This window comes from Pelecanus crispus, chromosome Z (genome assembly GCF_030463565.1).
Source record: "Pelecanus crispus isolate bPelCri1 chromosome Z, bPelCri1.pri, whole genome shotgun sequence".
NCBI lineage: Eukaryota > Metazoa > Chordata > Aves > Pelecaniformes > Pelecanidae > Pelecanus > Pelecanus crispus.
The window spans coordinates 50,207,301-50,225,800 of NC_134676.1; the positions used below are offsets into that span (position 1 = coordinate 50,207,301).

At 43.4% G+C, this 18,500-nt stretch overlaps 1 protein-coding gene across 1 annotated transcript in view; it reads right to left on the reverse strand.

The window, feature by feature from the left end:
• ROR2 (receptor tyrosine kinase like orphan receptor 2) overlaps positions 1 to 18,500 on the reverse strand; it is a 51,983-nt gene that overhangs the window by 12,263 nt on the left and 21,220 nt on the right. The gene's annotated exons all lie outside the window — the stretch shown is intronic.

Below are 18,500 nucleotides of genomic sequence, written 5' to 3' on the forward strand. Positions count from 1 at the left end.
AGAACACCATGACTCTAGAGTAATCCTAGGACACTCAAAAGCTTAATCAGATTTTGTAACTAAACAGTCACTTCAAAAGTCTGAGGTACCTCTCCCATACCAGCAATTTTTGAAGTATTACTTCAGTACTATTGTGCACTTTGTTATCTTTGGATATCAATACCTGTTTTGGTCACCCATGTTTCCACTTCTCTTACAAATACCTTCACCCTTCCTTAGTGTGCCACATGAGCCGGACAAGACTGTCAGTGAATACGTGTAAAACCACGTAACTCCAGCTGGGCCAAATCAGCACGAAAACCTGCTGCCTGACAACAGCTAGCCATGACGAGCACATCACCCAACACCTACGCAGTGACAAGTGCAGCCCATTATTTCTGATACCTTATTCTGTCTGAGGAACCTCTTTTCATTTTTCCTCTGCTATGTCTCCCTGATAAAGCTCATCTCTTCAGGGAAATGTTAGCACTGTTTCTTAAAGTATAAACTCTTTGGAAGTGGAAAGTTGGGCAGGACTGTCCATACGGTGTAGCCAAAAGCTGGAACCATCCATCACCAGTAGAACAGCATGTCTCCCTTTCGTCCCAGAAAGACAATGACTCAACAGGACCCAATCCATCACGCAGCTGCTAGATAAACCATGGTGATATGAATGAAGTGTCTCATGTAGTTGTTGTCCAGATCTGGCCTTTACTTCCTATCGCAGTAAGATTGTTAAATATTGATAAAACAGCATTTTGTCTACAAACTCTGAAACAAGTTCTACTTCCATAAAGATATGTAAGCTTTTGATTATGGTGGATGAAGGAAGAGTCTTTCAGGATCAATTAATGCCTGCACTGAAATTCTTTCCCTCTCATAGCAAAACCTCTAATTTTGCAACAACTGCATCATGCCCTTCAGGACAGAAATATCAAAGCATTTTATCTGTGCCTGTTTTATGATCCTTGACCACCTCAGTAGGAAGTCAGCAATTCCCATAAGGAGCTGAATGAATATGAAACCCCTATTTGACCTCCTTCTCAAGAGTAAATTCATACCCCCATCCTGCAGAACAAAGTCTGCAATGTATCTAACTGAAACTGTACCTCACACTTCAACTCTCAGTGCAGGGCTCTCCTGCCAGCACAAAAAAAAAAGCACTCCAAATCCAAACAGCATGGGTTTGGTGACAAAAGCAGTGTGATCTCTTACTTAGCTCAGTTTATTTATTTCTGTCAAGAACTTCTAAATACAGCTTAGATACTATATATACACACATATGCACCCCTCTCCCACGTTATAGTCAGCTGCTGATTAAACTAAACTGGATATGACCATTACCATGGATGCAAGCAAAAGTAAACAGTAACCTGATGTCAGATCCTCTGACAGAAGCTGGGCTGTTATTCTACATGCATCTTTGTCAGGTTAGGCAACTCAGTGGATACAGTTTGACTAGTGCTAGTGATCGAGGGGACAAAATAACATTAGTGTTCTTAGGAAAACAGTTGCTTTTAACAAAGATGCAGAAGTGGCAGTACTTAGAGTCTCCTTACAGATAACTCTTTCCCTCAGCTACATGTACACTCAGCACATGGCAAAACATCCTCAGCAAAAAGCAAGCTGGGGGGAATCTGATAAAACAGTGCAGGAGCGGCATCATGCTCAGTTCAAACAGGAGTCCTTGCAACCACGTGTGACTTTGATTTGTGCTCCAAACCATATGCCAGCAATTCAGCTGCTGATCAGAGCAAAAGGTAAAAGCTGCTGAAAATAGGCAGAAATACTGACTCTTCAATTTCCTCTTGCTTGAGCTGTAGTCTGCTCTGATCAAGAACCCTGCTAAAAGCAGAAATCTAACTCCACAAGAGGAATCCAGAAGACTTCAATTTGTTCCACTTGCAGAAATCTTACAAGCTAACTTCCATAAGTATTTTTCTACCTTTGTTCTTTATTTTTTCTTTCTGAATGTTTCAAGATGCCGTTACCTTTTCTCACTAGTGATTTTCTTCCATTTTTATATAACTATGTTTTTTACAAAACAGAATCAGGAACATCCTAAGTGTAGACCTTTTTTCACCTTTGCTGGAGGGCAGTCTCAAAGACAGTGTACTTGGAACATGAACTTTCTGAGCACTCAATTAGAGTGGAGGTAAAGTATATTCTCCTACCGAGAGAACTCTCCTCCCAACTACTTGCCAGATGTTTGACCAGAGTTTGAATTTAGAAATAAAATTGTAAAGAATCTGACCAAACGGATCCTCTGTTCCTAAAACCCCAACTTCCATTTCTTAGGATGAATACCATTAGTTTTCCAGGCCCATAAGGTGATCTTCGCCAGAACAATAAATTTAGGAACTAGCCTTTCTAATATAAAGCTAAAGATTTAGAGAACCTTCTATTTCAGGCATGCACAAATAAAACCAAAACACTGATACTACCTTTATGTACAACGTGGGGTGTCTCTAAGATTCACCAGGCTTACCAGGTCTGGAAACATCTTGAAGTACCAAGCACTGATAAGACATTTACAAGTTCCTTATCACACATGCACTGCACAGCCTGATTAAACACAGTCTGCCTTCAGGTTTGTGGGCAGAAGAAGTCTGTATGAAATGGAGAATTAATCAAACAAGCAATGTAGAAGAAAGAGGCAGGTTCAGTGGTACGGTGCCAGTTGAATCTTCTCCCAATGACAGAAACCATAACTTCCAGGGACATCTGGGTCTATAAAGGAAATACTGGAAGAACCAGGTGTGTCTGAATAGCAATAAAACACAGCATGCATGAATAGGAATCTCTCTAGATGGAGGTCATGCAAGAGTTCTATAAGGTAGATATCTCCTCTAGAGGTATATGGAGAGATTTCTAGGCGTGCTGCATGTGCTGCAAAAACATTCTGAACATCGCCACCCCCACCTTCACATTAAGCATTACTTCAATTTCACATGTGACACAGAAAGAACACTGAACAAAGGACCACAAAAGAAAATACCTAGGAAACAAAGAGGTTTTTCTTAATGGAACATCTGAAATGCTGAAAGAATACATCTGGGCACAATACACTATATGATATCTATGTAACACAATCTATTGTATGTAACTGTCACAGCTGAACAGTCCAGAGGGCATATGAAACAAAAAAGTCCCAGTAAATAAAAGGCAACCATGGAAACTCTGTTCAAATCACCTTCTGAAGCATGTAAGTCTGATGAGAGCTTTCAGTATGTATTTGGTGCCCCTGAAAACACAGTGAATGCAGACCTAGTGGTTTTGCTGGAAAAGAGAAAACACATGAAGGCATAATGATCTTTAGCAAGGTTTTATGAAGGGATTCTGAAAGCAGAGTTGACAGGTACTAGATATTTATTTGCTAGTAAGACACCTTTTTTCTGATTGCATCCCACAAACTTAACTTACAATGACAAAAGAAATTTGTAAGTTAAATCTATTTTGCTGAAAACAGAAGAGACACAACACTGTGCATCAGCCATAAAAAGAAATTCAGAAATCCTCTAGAAATCTCAGAAAGAAAAACTTTTTTGATTTCATACATTAAAGAAACCCAGCTAATTTAATAATACCCTACCAACCTACCCTTGTAATAAAATGAACAAAAATGTTATTTAAAATTATAGTTTGAAGACAATTTATTTTAATATATTCAAATAATAAATTTAGAAGTTATTTGGAGGGACACATCATCAGCTTACACTTTACCAAAGTAAACAACACTAATAACAATTCATAGAATATAACAAGCTATTCCAGAAGTTAGGTTTTTTATAAAAGAGAGTAGAAACTTTGTTAGAGCAGTTTCCCACAAGCAAACTAAGTGCAGTTAAAATTTCCTATAAATTTTCCCACAACAAATAACAAACCTGAAGTTTTGACCCTCTTTCATATTGTCCAGGGATTAAACAGCTTTTAATTAAAAACTGTTAAATACTAAGAGAGGATATTAGGACTCCCCTTCATACTGCATTACAAGTGGAGTGACAAAGCAAGGAAAAATGCACTGAAAGCCACAGTTAGACAGTGACAGGTGAAGGAGAGGACAAATAATTTATGTCATCCTATTTGCTATGGGTAGAGGAATACAACATTTGGTATATGGTCACTCATGGGAAAGTCTCAGAGTTTTTGATAGCTACAGCTTGAAAACTGATGGCAGAAACCATGCAAAGAGGACAATTATAATCACCAGTAAGATCAGAGGGAAAAGGACAGGCATCATATTTCAGATTATGAGTTTACTTAGCCTTGTGTGTGGCTACTTCACAAACATAAAGCACACAAGTTAAATGACCTGCAATACAAAGAATTAAAGGCATAAAGGGTTTATGTTTAATCAGAGAGGCAAATCACTCTGGCCTGTGGGAAGAATATTATAAAGGGCTACAATAAAAATATCAGGAATTTCTGTTTTTAATATACATATGTATTCATGGTTTGTTTATAGTGCATCTCAAAATCAGGACCTCTTATAATCTGGCACTGCAGCCCTTGTAATTTGTTACCCTTACTCTTGACATGTTACCATATCATAGTGCTGGGGAGCAAATTCAAGTCTCAAGGGGATCACTTTTCAGTGGCTAAAATGAGTTCACGTCTCCAGATATTCACTCGCTCCCACTGAAACAGGTCACAGAGAAGACCTGAGAGAAGAGAAACACACTACCTTTGTCATATGCTGTATCACATCTATAAAATTTGCCCCCTGTTGAAAACACAGTGAATTTATATTAATGTTACTATACAAAAATACTTGGTACTTTCCAGTCAGGTTTGTATATTTACCTTTCAGGAAAACACCAAATAAAACACTCAATTTCTTGTTTCACTATGAATTAAAATTTGTCAGGAGTGTTGACTTTGAAAGTAATAGTTACAATAGGCTATAAAACAATAGGCATCCTGTTGTGCACAGGAGATCAATAGAAGTTTTACTACTGACATTCAAGGCAACAGGACTGGGATATAAATATTTGATAGAGGAAAAGAATGGGATTTTTCAAAACCAGTATTGCCTGAACTATTACTATTCATTCATTGAGAAGGGCTGGGCTAATGCCAGGTGCTCCTGATGTTGCCCATAACTTCTACCCATACAGGGCAGAAATTCAGTAAGATGCACAAATGGGTTGGAGGTTTTAGCAAAGTTTCCAAAACCCAGGTGTACAGGAAAACCTCAAAAAAAAAACCCCTAACCCCACCAAAACAACAACCCACAAACCATTAAACACCAAAAACCCCACACCTGCATCTGTGTCCAGCCTGCTGAAGCCAAGAAGTGAAAGGACAGCAGAGACAATTTCACTGCTGTATCAGGCCCCTACGTGGATGGAGGCACCCCCCACCCATGTCACAGGAGAAAGGCACAAGCTTCCTGCCTACCTGTTTCCATGCTCTGACCAAACAGTTCAGACCATTCTCTGACTAAAGGTCCAGCACATAAAATCATTTTTTTTGCACATCTTCCCCTGCATCTAAAAATCAGCACTCCTTGGATATGAGAAAATACCCATCAAAGTAGTTGACACCTCAAAGAGAGACTTCACTAAAATACAAGAGGGATGTAAAAACTTTTCCAATACACTAAAGGAATGTAATAAATAGTATCATAAAAGAAGGGGAGTCTAGTGTTAAAAAGTCAAAAACTAACAGGCAGGGGAATTTGTATAAATAGTCATAGCTCAGTTGAAGTCAATGGACCTATGACAATTTACACTCACCAGGGATATGGCCCGTGAATTTTGCTACCAGATGCTCACTGAGTGTAACGACAGACCCCAAAAGCAAGATTCCCTTGTGTCTAGCATACAATTTATAGACAAATATTAACAAATAACATTTATTTTTGTGCTTTTTATCTGAGAAGTAACATATAACAGAATCCCTTAAAAAAATGTACTAGAAGTCACATTTACTGAACAGAGCAATTGTGCTACGTTTGATTTAAATGTTTATCTGCCAGTTCCTAAAAAAGTACATTGTGAACTGAACCTCCAGATTCAATATCTAAGATCAGTAAAAAAATAACAACTGGTCTTTATTCTACTGATTCTACTAAATGATGACTTTGTTAATGTTAATCATAGGATTTGAGGCACCATTTTAAGCCAGGTAATAGATAAGGCAAGTCATTGAAATGTCACTGGTAAAAACACAGCTGCAAATGGACTTAGTGTTTGTGACAAACTAAAGAAAAGTTGTTTGTTGAAGAGAAACTTGTAGAAAACAACCTTATTTTTAGCCTGTTGCAATTATTTCCACAACAGATTATAAAATCAGTATTTTTAAACACAAAACTCAGGCTCCGAAGTCTGTCTCTAAAACGTAGTCCAAATAAAGTTTTAAACATATAGTCCAATGTTACCATGAAAGGAGGATGCTTTTAATGCAAGGTATTTAGAAAACATTTAAACACAAGAAGGAGGGAGGACATCAATAGGGTTTAAGGATACGCCTTCACTGAATCACGGACCAAATTGTTCTCCTCACTAGGCATTGCCTTAAGCGGGTGTCAGCACTCCTAGCTGAGCTGCATCCTTGCTAAAAGATACTACATTCAATTATTTAAGTGGATAAAATCAACAGAAAATGGTATTGCCTTCCTTTCTTTCACAGAATCATCCTCCATCACTCCTACAACAAGAAAAACACACAGCCCTCACTAGCAAAGATGTAGGAAAGAACCAAACATATAAAACTGTGACAGGATGCTCATTAGATAACACTACATGCTGCTGTGGTTTGACAGTATCAAGGCATTCATATATTTATTATTGCTTTACGTATTTAGAAAACATTTCAGTGTACCTAAAACTGTTGCTGTTCCCAAGTACAGTAATCACATACAGAAGTATAGACATGGGTGGTATGATGGCTCTTACTACAGTAACCTGGGTAAAGCAGCCAAAGAAGCGAAGCTAAACAAGGACATCTATGTCCTGAATTTCTGCAAGGAACAGGGGATTGGAGGATTGTCCCAGGAGGTATAACCAGCCATAGTCCTCTCATTACCACACATAACTTAGAACGGATGATCGAATATTACTTCTACCTACAAACTCTTTCTTTCAATTTATTCAAATGACATTTTTGTAAATTCTCCCTCTGCTTTCATAGGTGTCAGCATACTGGGGTGAAATCTTGAAATCAGATGAGTCAGCTGGCAGTTGAAGGAAAGCTGCAGGTCTGTTTTGCTGAGTGTCAGATATTTTTAACAGAAACATCTCTGTTACAACCAGGGCTACTGAAGAATTGGGGGGGAAAAAAAAACAAAACCAAAACTTCAGAAAACTAACTAATTTCAACATATGGGAACACGGACCTGGCCATACAGCATTCCAACTTCTTGCTCACCAAAGAAATCATTATGAGTCTCCTGCCCCATCCCTTTTTTTTAAGGCAAGTTACCACTCTCAGTGTGCTACCACTGTCTAATAAATTGTCGCCCTCCGACATCCCCAAGGAAAAACAGCAGGGCCAATGAGCCCTCTCAAGAGCCTCTAAGGAGCAGCTCCCCATTCCCTGCACTGCCAGAGGATAGCAAAATTTTTCTTCACTTTTATCCTTCCTCCTCCTGCCGTGCCACCCTAAGTAAGTACATGCAGGTCAGCTCCAAAAAGATCTTGGAAGAGTCCAGCAGCTGAAAATGTCATTATAATTGCTGCTGTATCCAAGTAGCACTAAAACTGGTAGGGGTCATCCCAGGCAGCCCAGGGAGGGTTTCAGCAATGGGGCTGCCTGTGCCTGGGGGTCAGCGCAGGGGACGGAGGGCTCTACCCGGGCTGCTGTGCTGTGCTGAAGGAGGGATGCCACTGAGAGGGCAGAGCTAAGAGGCCATGTCAGCTGCCCAGGGGGTGGGAAAGCCGTCAGTCGAGAGGGGAGAAAGGAGGCGCAAAGGGCAGCTTTGATGGCTGTGATGCCATAGGAGGGAGTGAGGGATACCGGGCCTCACCGAGGGGGCTGGTCTGGGGTAGGGGTGTCTTCTCCTGCCTGGGAGTGCGTGAGAAAAAGGTAGCCCATCTCCTACCTTGCCCAGCACAACACTCACCCAGCTCCATAAAAGCCACCAGGCATATGCATGACATAATAAATTCTTAAAAAAAAAAAAAAAAATCCTTAAAGTTTTCAGGTAGATATTCATGCACTGTGATTTACCTACACAGGCAGATTTTATGCACAAATAGAAATTTTATATTATTGTTCGGTTCATTAAAATCCATTGATCAAATTTTATACACATGCCAGGAAGACAGGTAGGAAGTAGAAAGTCTTGAGAGAAAAGATGACTAAGAAAGCATGGTCAAAAATAGCCATTTATATAAATCCAAAGAGAAGAGGGGGTTACAAGAAAGACAAAGGATCATTTAAAATAAAAAAATGAAATCGCATGGAAGTGCCTCAAGCTTTCCGTTTCGTTTTTTTTCTTGAGTGATGGGAAATACAAGTTTTCTGCAAAGTGCAGAGGTAGTAGAGGTTAAAAAGTTAAGACATTTTTGTAAAAAAAAAAAGGTTAAAAACCATTATTAATTAGAAATTGTTTCAAAATTAAAAATGTTTTAACTGCCTGTGCCATTAAAAATGTGATCACTTACGAAAATATCTGAGCAAATGAAAATCACTGTACTGGTATAATTTTTTTCTTCCTTCTTCTTCTTTTTTCTAACATAACAAAGGTGGCTTTTCTAGCTCAGCTAACACAGAGATTACACATCCAAAGCAGAGAGCTTTGGAAAACAGCCAGAAATTATCATAGCATCAGCTATAAATTGATTACATAATTACATGTATGTGCAAGTGTTCATATTCAAAGTCTTTCACAGAATATTTTTATTATAACTATAAAAACATCAACTATTTATAACCATATAATATTGACGTGTCAGTTTCACAGTGATTTTTCCATTTATCAGAAAACTGAATTACAGCATCAACTAAATTACTTCTTTAAAAGCATCTAAGCAACAATAAAAAATACTTATTAGCTTCTCTGTTACTTTTTACATATACAATATGAACTATTTATTCTCAGCAATGTTGCAGAAAGTTAGTTTGTGAAGACTTCCCAATGTTAGAGGCTGTTTTCACAGCTGCTGTTAACTTTGTAGAACTTATTTGAGCTGAAATTTTCCACAGTCCAAAGCTAATTTTTTTTTTTTTTTAACTTCAAAAGAAATGGTTCAGGTGTTTCAAAAAATGAGGCCAGAGAAAATTACCATTTTTCTCTTTAGAAGAAAAAAAAAAAATTAGAACCCAAAACAAAACCATTACCAGGAAAAGGAACAGCCATTTGGTTGTGATGCTATCATTTTCCCTTGCTATTGAGCAGACATTTGAGACTTGCTGGGGCATACCTTTTGCTGTTCCCGTGAAACACTACCCATATCTGTCCAGTCTTTACGTCATTTCCGTTTTCATGTGCTCAGCCCAGCCTACAAGAATGTAGCTAATACATTCTCCAAATACCCTGTCTACAGCAAGCTTTGCAGATGTGTGTGAGAAAATAAAACTGCTTGGCACCCTTGTCAGGGCTAGCACCTAAGGTTAATTGAGGCAAAGGTGTGAGGAGTTTGCTGAGGGCCCGGGAGGACAGGGATTATGGAAGTGGGAGGAAGAGGTAGGTCCTCCAAAATCTGGAGCAAAACCTAATATTTTTTGTATCTCCACATTTCTTTCTGCCAATAGATAAGTATGTGTCTCCTCTTCTGGGCTGGTCTGTACTGAAGACAGCAGTCTATTACTAGTGCTATCTGCTTGTCAGCTTGCTCCAGTGACCGAGGTCTGGGTGGTATGGCTAAGGAATCCAGAAGTCATGAAATAATTCTAGTGCGTCATCATAGTTCCACATAATAGGATTGCTGATTTTTTCCAAATTAGGAAGATTAGCTTTTTGTGCACAGGAAATTCTATGCCAGCTTCAAGCAAAGCCTCTGGAGTTCTCAAGAATTAAAAGTAAACAGACACTCCTCTACTTCAGCCACTGGAAGAAGGTAGAAATGAACAACATTTGGCTTTGCAGCTACCCTTTGCTGGGGCTGGGGGCACAGCACCTTGAATCACCCAAAACTGCTGGGAGGCCTCATATGCATCCAACCCTCATGTAATCCTAAATGATAATTTCCTCTTGCTTTTCTTCCTTTGAACTTAAAACCACTTACTGAGTGTTTATCAGACCTCATTTCCAAAGACTCCTCTCTTCTTTCTTCCCCTATGTATAACCAATTAATAGTTAAATGTCACATTTTTTCATTTAAATCTTCCCACAACATAACAGTGAATACTGCGTTGTATCTCAGGCAAAGCAAAATAGCTCACATTCCAAAGTCAGAGTTACAATTTATTTTCAGATGCCACACACATGATGCTACGCAAACATTATTAGCTTGATAGGCTGTGAGTAGCAATTGTACCAGCACCACAGCTCCTAAGTTAATCTAACTGGGCTTAACATTAATAAACTCTTCATGAATCAATACATGTAGAAAACTCAAATAGGAAATCAAATGCTTCTCCAAGTTTAGCATTTCAGCATTTAGTTCTTAATGCTTGAAAGCTAAGATCCTGTATATACTGATATATCTCTCAGTCTAAATGACAGAGAATTTAAAAGTACATTGATCACCCATTGCACATTCTTGCTGGAGTGCCTGAGTCTTGGAACTATTGGTCTTGTAATACATTTTTGCTTTTCTCTCTTCTCCTCAATCTAATGCTGAAATAAAAAAATATGCAGCTAAACTTCATTTAGCTAAACCTCAGCTAAACCACTGAGGTTGTCTTTTCCACATTAGTTAACGAAACACAGGATGAACACACTGCCTTGCAGCTACTAACAATAAATGGGTAATATCACCACGGCAGCTTAGTGTCAAAAAGCAGCTACAGTTTCAGCTTTGTTAACATAGCACACTCACAAGCATGCCTTTGTGATTTCTGTACAGACCTTACAGTTAAGAATATGTTTTTATCTAATATGTAACATTTTACCATTGAACTCAATGATCTTAAGGGTCTTTTCCTACCTAAATGATCCTATGGTTTCATGTAATAAACTGTAATGTATTACAGAAGAAAGTAAAAAGACAGTCTGCACTCCTCCTGTTGAAAGCATAGATTTGTTCCTGTGTGAAACAGTATTTTCTTATACTGCTTGCTGCTGAGACAGACTCTTCTTACTCTGGAGGAAAGACAGACTCTTTCTATTTTGGGGACTGAGGTAATATTGCATGTGTTCCTTGGGGAGGTATACAGTGTGCTGGGTGAAGAACTGACTGAATGGCAGGGTTCAAGTTGTTGTGAACACGGCTATATCTGGTTGGTTGCCAGTCACCAGCGGTGTTCCTCAGGGCTCAATTCCAGGGCCAATTCTGTTCAATATTTTTATCAATGATCTGCTGATGATACTAAACTGGGAGGTGCTGGTTACTCTCTTGAGGGACAAGAGGCCTTGCAGAGGGATCTAGATAGATTGGAGCATTGGGCAATCATCAATGGCATGAAATTTAACAAGAACAAATGATGGTTTCTGCACCTGGGATGGAGAAGCACCAGACACAAGTATAAACTGGGAGAGGAGAGGCTGCAGAGCAGCCCTGCAGAAAGGGACCTGGGGGTGCTCGTGGACACTAAGCTCAATACAAGTCAGCAGTGTGCCCTGGCAGCCAAAAGGGCAAACTACATGCTGGGGTGCATCAAACATAGTATAACCAGGCAGTAAAAAGAGGTGATTGTTCCACTGTATTTAGCACTGGTGCGGCCTCACCTTGAGTATTCTGTGCAGTTCTGGGGCCCACAATTTAGGAAGGATGTTAAAGTATTTGAATGCATCCAGAGGAGAGCATCAAGGCGAAAGGCCTGGAAGGCATGTCCTGTGAGAAGTGGCTGAGGACACTGAGTTTTTCTAGTTGGGAGAGAAGGAGCCTGAGGGGTGACCTCATTGTTCCCTGCAGCTTCTTAAGGAGGGGAAGGACAGAGGAAGTGCTCATCTCTTCTTCCTGGAATCCAGTGACAGAACACATGGAAATGGTGCAAAGCTGCATCAGAAGAGGTTCAGACAAGATATTAGGAACCAATTCTTTACCAAGAGGGTGGTCAAACACTGGAACAGGCTTCCTAGAGAGGTGGTTCATGTCCCATGCTTGTCAGTGTGTTAAAAAGAGGCATTTGGACAATGCCCTTCATAATAGTCTGTAACTTTTGGTCAGCTGTGGTGTGATCAGGAAGTCAGACTAGCTTCTTGTTGTAGGTCCCTTCCAACCAGAACTATTCTATTGTATACCACTCCATCCTGTCCTGTCCTGTCCTGTCCTGTCCTGTCCTGTCCTGTCCTATCCTATCCTATCCTATCCTATCCTATCCTATCCTATCCTATCCTATCCAAATGTTTGTGAAAGTTGCTGAACCAAATGAAACCAGAAAGTCAAAAACTTCTGAAAGCTATTGCACCTTTGGAGACCTTCGCTATATTTCCTACTGCCAATGCTTGCTCTTCAAGGACTTCAGCAAGCATCCATCCCTTCACGGGCTTGTGACAGTTGCGCTCTGGGTTGTGGCCACTCAGGTCTTGAAGACCTCCAGGCTCAGGGATCCCACAACCTCTCTGGGCAACCCACTCCAGTGCTTCATGATCCTCAAAAGGATTTTGCTTTTGATTCCTTATCTCCAGCCTGAACCTGTCTGGTTTCAGGAGATGCCACCATCTCTCACCCTCCCACCAGGCAGTGCTGGGAAGAGCCTGTCCCCATCCCCTTGGTGCCTTCCCCATTGGCACCGGGCTGTGCTGTGAGGAGCCCCGAGGCCTTCTCTGTCCCATGCTGAACCAGCCCCAGCCCCACAGACCCTCCTTGCCTCCCCTGCACCCCCTGCTTTGTCAGCCTGTCTCTGGGACCGCAGAGAGGACTCCAAGACCCCAGATGAGGCCTGATGGATGCTGAGCAGATGTGATCACCCTTGCAGCCTCAGGCTAGGGGAGAAAGATTGGCGAAAACCTGCGAGAGCAAGCCAAGTGCTGCCTGTGACCCACGTGGGAGGAAGCAGGGGAGCCCCGAGGGCTGGCCAGCAGGGCTGGGGCACGGGGACAGCCTGTGGGATGGAATGTGATGTCACCTAGCAATGGACTGTGATGTCCTCGAGCGATGGATTGTGACCAGGCGTCCCTCGCTGCTTATATTTGGGCACCAAGCCTCACCCAGCTGGCTTGTGCCCACACTTCAGCTGAGCAGTTGGCGAGGTTTGGAGTGTTGAGCGAGGCCTTTGGTGCTGGTGTCGTGCTCGGGGGCTTGCTTGTTGCAGCTCCCAGTGCCCGACCCCAGAGCCGTTGCAGGATTTTCCCCGGCCCTGCCAGCCTCCGGCAGCCGGGGCACGCCGGAGGCGCGCTCGCAGCAGCAGAGGTGAGCTGTGCGGGGACACCTCAGCCTGGGCAGCTGGGAGGGTTGCCTTCCTGAGGGACCTGGGCATTTCTTCCAGCCCTCCCCAGGCCAGCCAGTGACCATGGCCTCTCTTCCTTTTCCAGCGTGACACCAGCTGCTGCAGTGCCGGCGAGCGGGAGCGGCTCGACACCCCCAGCTCCCCCCAGCCCACTGCAGCAAGCGCAGAGCATGGCCATGGAGCTGGAGGAGCGCTGCCCCATCTGCCTGGACAGCTGGGAGGAGGCCAGCTACGTGATGCCGTGCCTCCACCAGTTCTGCTACCCGTGCATCCTGCGGTGGGCCGAGAGCAAGCCCGAGTGTCCCCTCTGCAAGAGGAGGATGCTCTCCATCTTGCACTCAGTGCGGGCGGACAATGACTACGTGGAGCACGTCCTCACACCATCCGTGGCACCACCAGTCGCCGTCCGCCAGGCCGGAGGAGCTCCCAGGCACCCAGCCGCCCACCACCTCCACCACCCTGGAGCACCCCAACGGTGGGCTGCACAAGGGGTTGTGCCCAGGCGTCCTGTGGCCGTCCTCCAGCCCCCAAACTGGATGAACCTTCTCCGCAACGCCCCGGTGCTCCACCAGACCCTGCGGCACTGGGTCCGTCAGGAGATGGAGGACATCTTTGGCAGCAGGGGCATGGAGGCAGGCATGCTGGAGGACACCGTCACAGGCAACCTGAGCAACCACGGGACGGGCACAGAGCTGCCGGGCCGCACACTGGGGGCCTCCCTCCAAAACGGCACGGCGACGTTCGTGCACCAGCGTGCACGTGTCGCCGTGCAACGGCGCAGCAGAGAGGCCCACCGTCTGCTGGGCCGGCACGACACCTGTGCTGCCGGGGGGCGGGAGGGCAGCCCCGCGGCTGCCCCGAGCCCCGCAGCCTCCCGAGGAGGGTCTCTCGCCCCCGGCCCAGCCCCCGCCGGCAGCCCTGAGAGATCCGGGGCGGACGAGCTCCCCGGCTCCTCACCCGCTGCCCTCGGTGGGGGTCCCGCCAGCCACCCCTCTGCTCCCGCTGCCGCCCCTGTGGAGCAAGAAGAGCCCCAGCACGAGCCCGGGGAGTCTGTGCCTGGGCCCCCCACTTCCAGCCGCGTCAGGGAACGCTTCCCACGGCGACCCCCAAAGAGGAGGACCGGCAGCTCCGAGGCCTCTCCGGCCAACAAGAGGCCAGCACCGCAGCGGTGACCCTGCAGGGTGCCTCGGGGCATGCCCAAACCAGCACGGGGCCATCAGCTGGGGCATGCGCCAGCCCTCAAGGGCTCCCAGCCCTTTATTCTCCAAATAAAAGAAATGCATAAAAACTACAGAAAGCGTCTCAGTGTTACTAACGGCACAGGTGGTGAGTCTATCCTCGCCCTTTTGGGCTTTTTTGCCAGGAGGGGTGGGAGCTTAACGCTGAGGGGTCCTTCTGCACGTACCAGGCACTATTTTCTTGTTCCCCCAAAGGCAAGTGCTGCCCAGCTCCGCGCCTGCATCTCTGCAGCTGGTCCCGGGGCAGATGTTCCCAGCCGGGGGTCTCCAGGGCCAGCCCGTGCCCCACCGCTCATCAGCCCAGCCCTGGCCTCCTCCCCACCGCACCCTCTGCCCCCACGTCCCGCGCTCTGCTCTCCTACCAGCCCGCACCGCTGGCTGCAGCCTTGCACCCAAATCCCTCCTCCTGCGCGGAGTCACCAGTTGCTGCTGCTCTCTGCATCAGCCTGGGGTCGTACCCTGCCAGGGCAGGAGCCCCGGGAAGTTCAGCAAGGGCAAGCGCAAAGTCCGGCACCTGGGGAGGGACAAGCCCAGGCACCAGCACATGCGGCGGGCTGCCCGCCTGGGAAGCAGCCAGGGAGACGTGACACCGTGCCCTCGAGCACGGGCTTTCTTCCCGCTCTTCCACATCCAACCTGGGCACTGGCATTTCTTCTCCTCTGCTTGGAAAGGACCCAACTTTGGCAGATGGATGCCAAGCGGCTGAGGACACTGGGCTTGTCTAGTTTGGAGACAAGGAGCCTGATTGAGTGACCTCATCGCTCTCTACAGCTTCCTGAGGAAGGGAAGTGCAGAGGGGGGTGCTGATCTCTTCTCCCTGGGATCCAGTGACAGGGCGTGTTGGAACGGTTCAAAGCTGTGTCAGGGGAGGTTTAGACTGGGCATTAGGAACTATTTCTTTACCGAGAGGGTGGTCAGACACTGGAAAAGGCTTCCTAGAGAGGTGGTCAATGCCCCATGCCTGTCAGTGCCTTAAAAAGAGACATTTGGACAATGCTCTTCATAGTATGCTTTAACTTTTGGTCAGCCATGGAATGGTCAGGCAGTTGGACTAGATGATCTCCTTAGGTCCCTTCCAACTGGAACTATTCTATTCTGTTCTGTTCCTTTACCCCTCTACTTATTGTTTTGCAATCTGGAACTACTTTATTGGCATCAGGCAGGTGAAAATGAGTTTTTTCAAGGTAGTTTTAAAACCCAGTCAGATGAAAGTGTCAGGATTTCTATAGGCAGATCAGCCTGCTGAGTCTCCCACTGAACTAAAGAGACTGATTTTCCAACTTGAGGAAAAGCATGGTGAGGCAGGGGTAAATGTGCTTTCTGGCCTGCAAATTGAACTGTTAAACTTGGGGGGCAGGGGAAGTATGTGTATATGTGTGCATACATATGCATAAAACCACAGTTTCTGATATTTCAAATATTCTTTGTGTCCCACCTAAAGTAATCCTTTGCCTCTTCTGTGTTATTATGACATTGAAAAAAATGAGAAATGAGACATTTATGATTGACCTTTTTGAGAAGCATGAGAGAGACTGCTGGTGAGACGTGCTTCTTGCAACTTTATTTTTGGAGTATTTTTACCTCAAATACTTCAGATTTTAGACTTAACAGAGCAGTACCAATTTAAAAGAGCAGATTTCCTTACTATGTTTTCTTTTTCCTTTTTTCAAAACAATGCCTTCTATCACTCTTAAAGTTATTTAGTTTCAAATGGAAATGTTCAGATTTTATCAGTTTGTACCATCTGTTTCACCTTTTCTCGAGTACAGTAAATTAGTTGCATCTATAGTTTGTTTGGCTCTTTCAAAGTGAAACAGAGAACAAAATAATACAAAAGTAGGGAAAAATTAACCATAAAGCCATAAAAATTGAAAGGATGATTTATGGTGTGGTGTTATAGCATTATCTTATTTTGTTAAATTACCTACTTTTCATTAGAATAGTGTTCCTTTATCTTTGTGCCTAACTACAACATTCACCCATTCCTTGTATGCACTTAGAGGCAACTCAGCATCTCTAAGTAAACTCAATGTGGCATCAAATGCTGACAGGAAATGTCAGGGACATATAACTGTCCTTTTATAGGACATACAATAAATACTTTGAAAGCTATTTAAGCTACTGAACGAAGGAGAGGAAGGGAGGGAGAGAGGGAGGAAGTAAAATCAAAACAAACTAAAGATTTCTGGTTTTATCAGGGATGTCCAACAGCTGTAGTAGTTACCTGGCAAAAGCCCAAGGGCCATTACTACTTTGAATATCAATTTACATATATCCTTACACAGATTAACAAATATCTTATTTCACTTGCAAGTTCTTTGGTACTTTAATACAAATTGTTTCTCTGAGCTGCCCAAACATAAGCACCTGCTGCTGATCTGGAATTTGCTGGAAGAGGCTATGTTGGGGTACATATTTGCAAGGTCAGAGCTGTATTTGGCTCTGCAGTACTATCAAAAACCTAACGACCACCCTGCAGAATAGGAAGCAGGCTCTCCCAGCGCACAGGCTGTGGGTAAATTCTCCCCCACAGAAACTATCAACTTCCTTTAATATCCACCTACAAGCTAAATTTCTAAATTTTGGAAAGAAGAACTCTTAGGAAAGAAAGTGTTTGTGTGCTTTGGTGTACTGCATGCTGTAGTCCCATATATAAATGCAAAGTGGTAAGCATTACATTCATTATGCTGCTTGATCCAACTCATTTAAAAGTATCTTGACAGTACTGCTAATCACAAGTGGGAAGGTCCTTCCTCACATTTAACCCCCAATTAGCTTAACTGTAAGAGTAGACAGAACTGTAACTAATCACTTCTTCCTAAGGTATTTGGAAGCCTTGCCCAATAGCAGGGAAGTCCCATAGGGCTGCTTTCTTGTCTTTGCAACGAGGCTCTCTCAGTAAAGCAGTGCAAAGTAGCTGCATTACACAGTAAGTCTCAGGGGCATTTGATTTATACAGTAGCACAAAGAAGGTAAAGCTTTCCTGGAGGTCTATTTTTAATCACCTTTGCATATGCTTGGCTTCCCTTTGGTTTTGGGGGTTTCTGAACAATATGGATTAGTCAGCATAAAGGATTGAAACAAAGTACTATCCTTTTTTTCTGTATTCCCTGTCAGCTTCTTTCCTTTGTCCTTCCCTTCTTTTGAAGGAAAGGAAAAAACTACCACTTGCAATAGTTTCCCCAGATAACAAGTTGCAGGAATACAGACACTTGTGTCTACTCCAAGATGCAATGCATATTAGTTTAAATACACATCTGGCTTTTAAAATGTCAATTTTGTAAGCATATATTGAATTTCTACTTCTATCACTAAATAATATGAAATGCATTAGATCATTCATCATTTATTTACTAGTGATTAGAAATGATTTAAGTGGAAGATTACAGCTGAGGAAATAACACAGTGTGGGAAGAAGGTGGGATCTTTGGTTGCAAAGCAACCCAAACCAGTACTTCCACTGCTCTTTAACTCTGCCTTGAATTACATATATTCCGGGGATTTTGTGAGAAAAATTATGTATTTTGAAACACGAAAGTAAGTTTAGGATAAAAATTTCGCAGTTTGCATTGTAAGACAGAGGGTCAGCTTCTTCTGAGTGTAGTCTGCAGCTCTGGACAGACCAGAGTATAAGTTTTCGTTATATCTTATTTGTGATACATTATACTTGTGAGCCCTGCTAGGTTGTATCCTACATAGCTAGAGTAAAAACAATCATTGTACCAAAAAATTACACTCTAAAATAGATAAGAGAGAAAAGAGCAAGTAAAATGGTTTAGTGCAGCCTTGGTTTCAGTTCCTTCCTTCTTCTATGAATTTCCTGTCTCAGCCTGAGCAACTGTC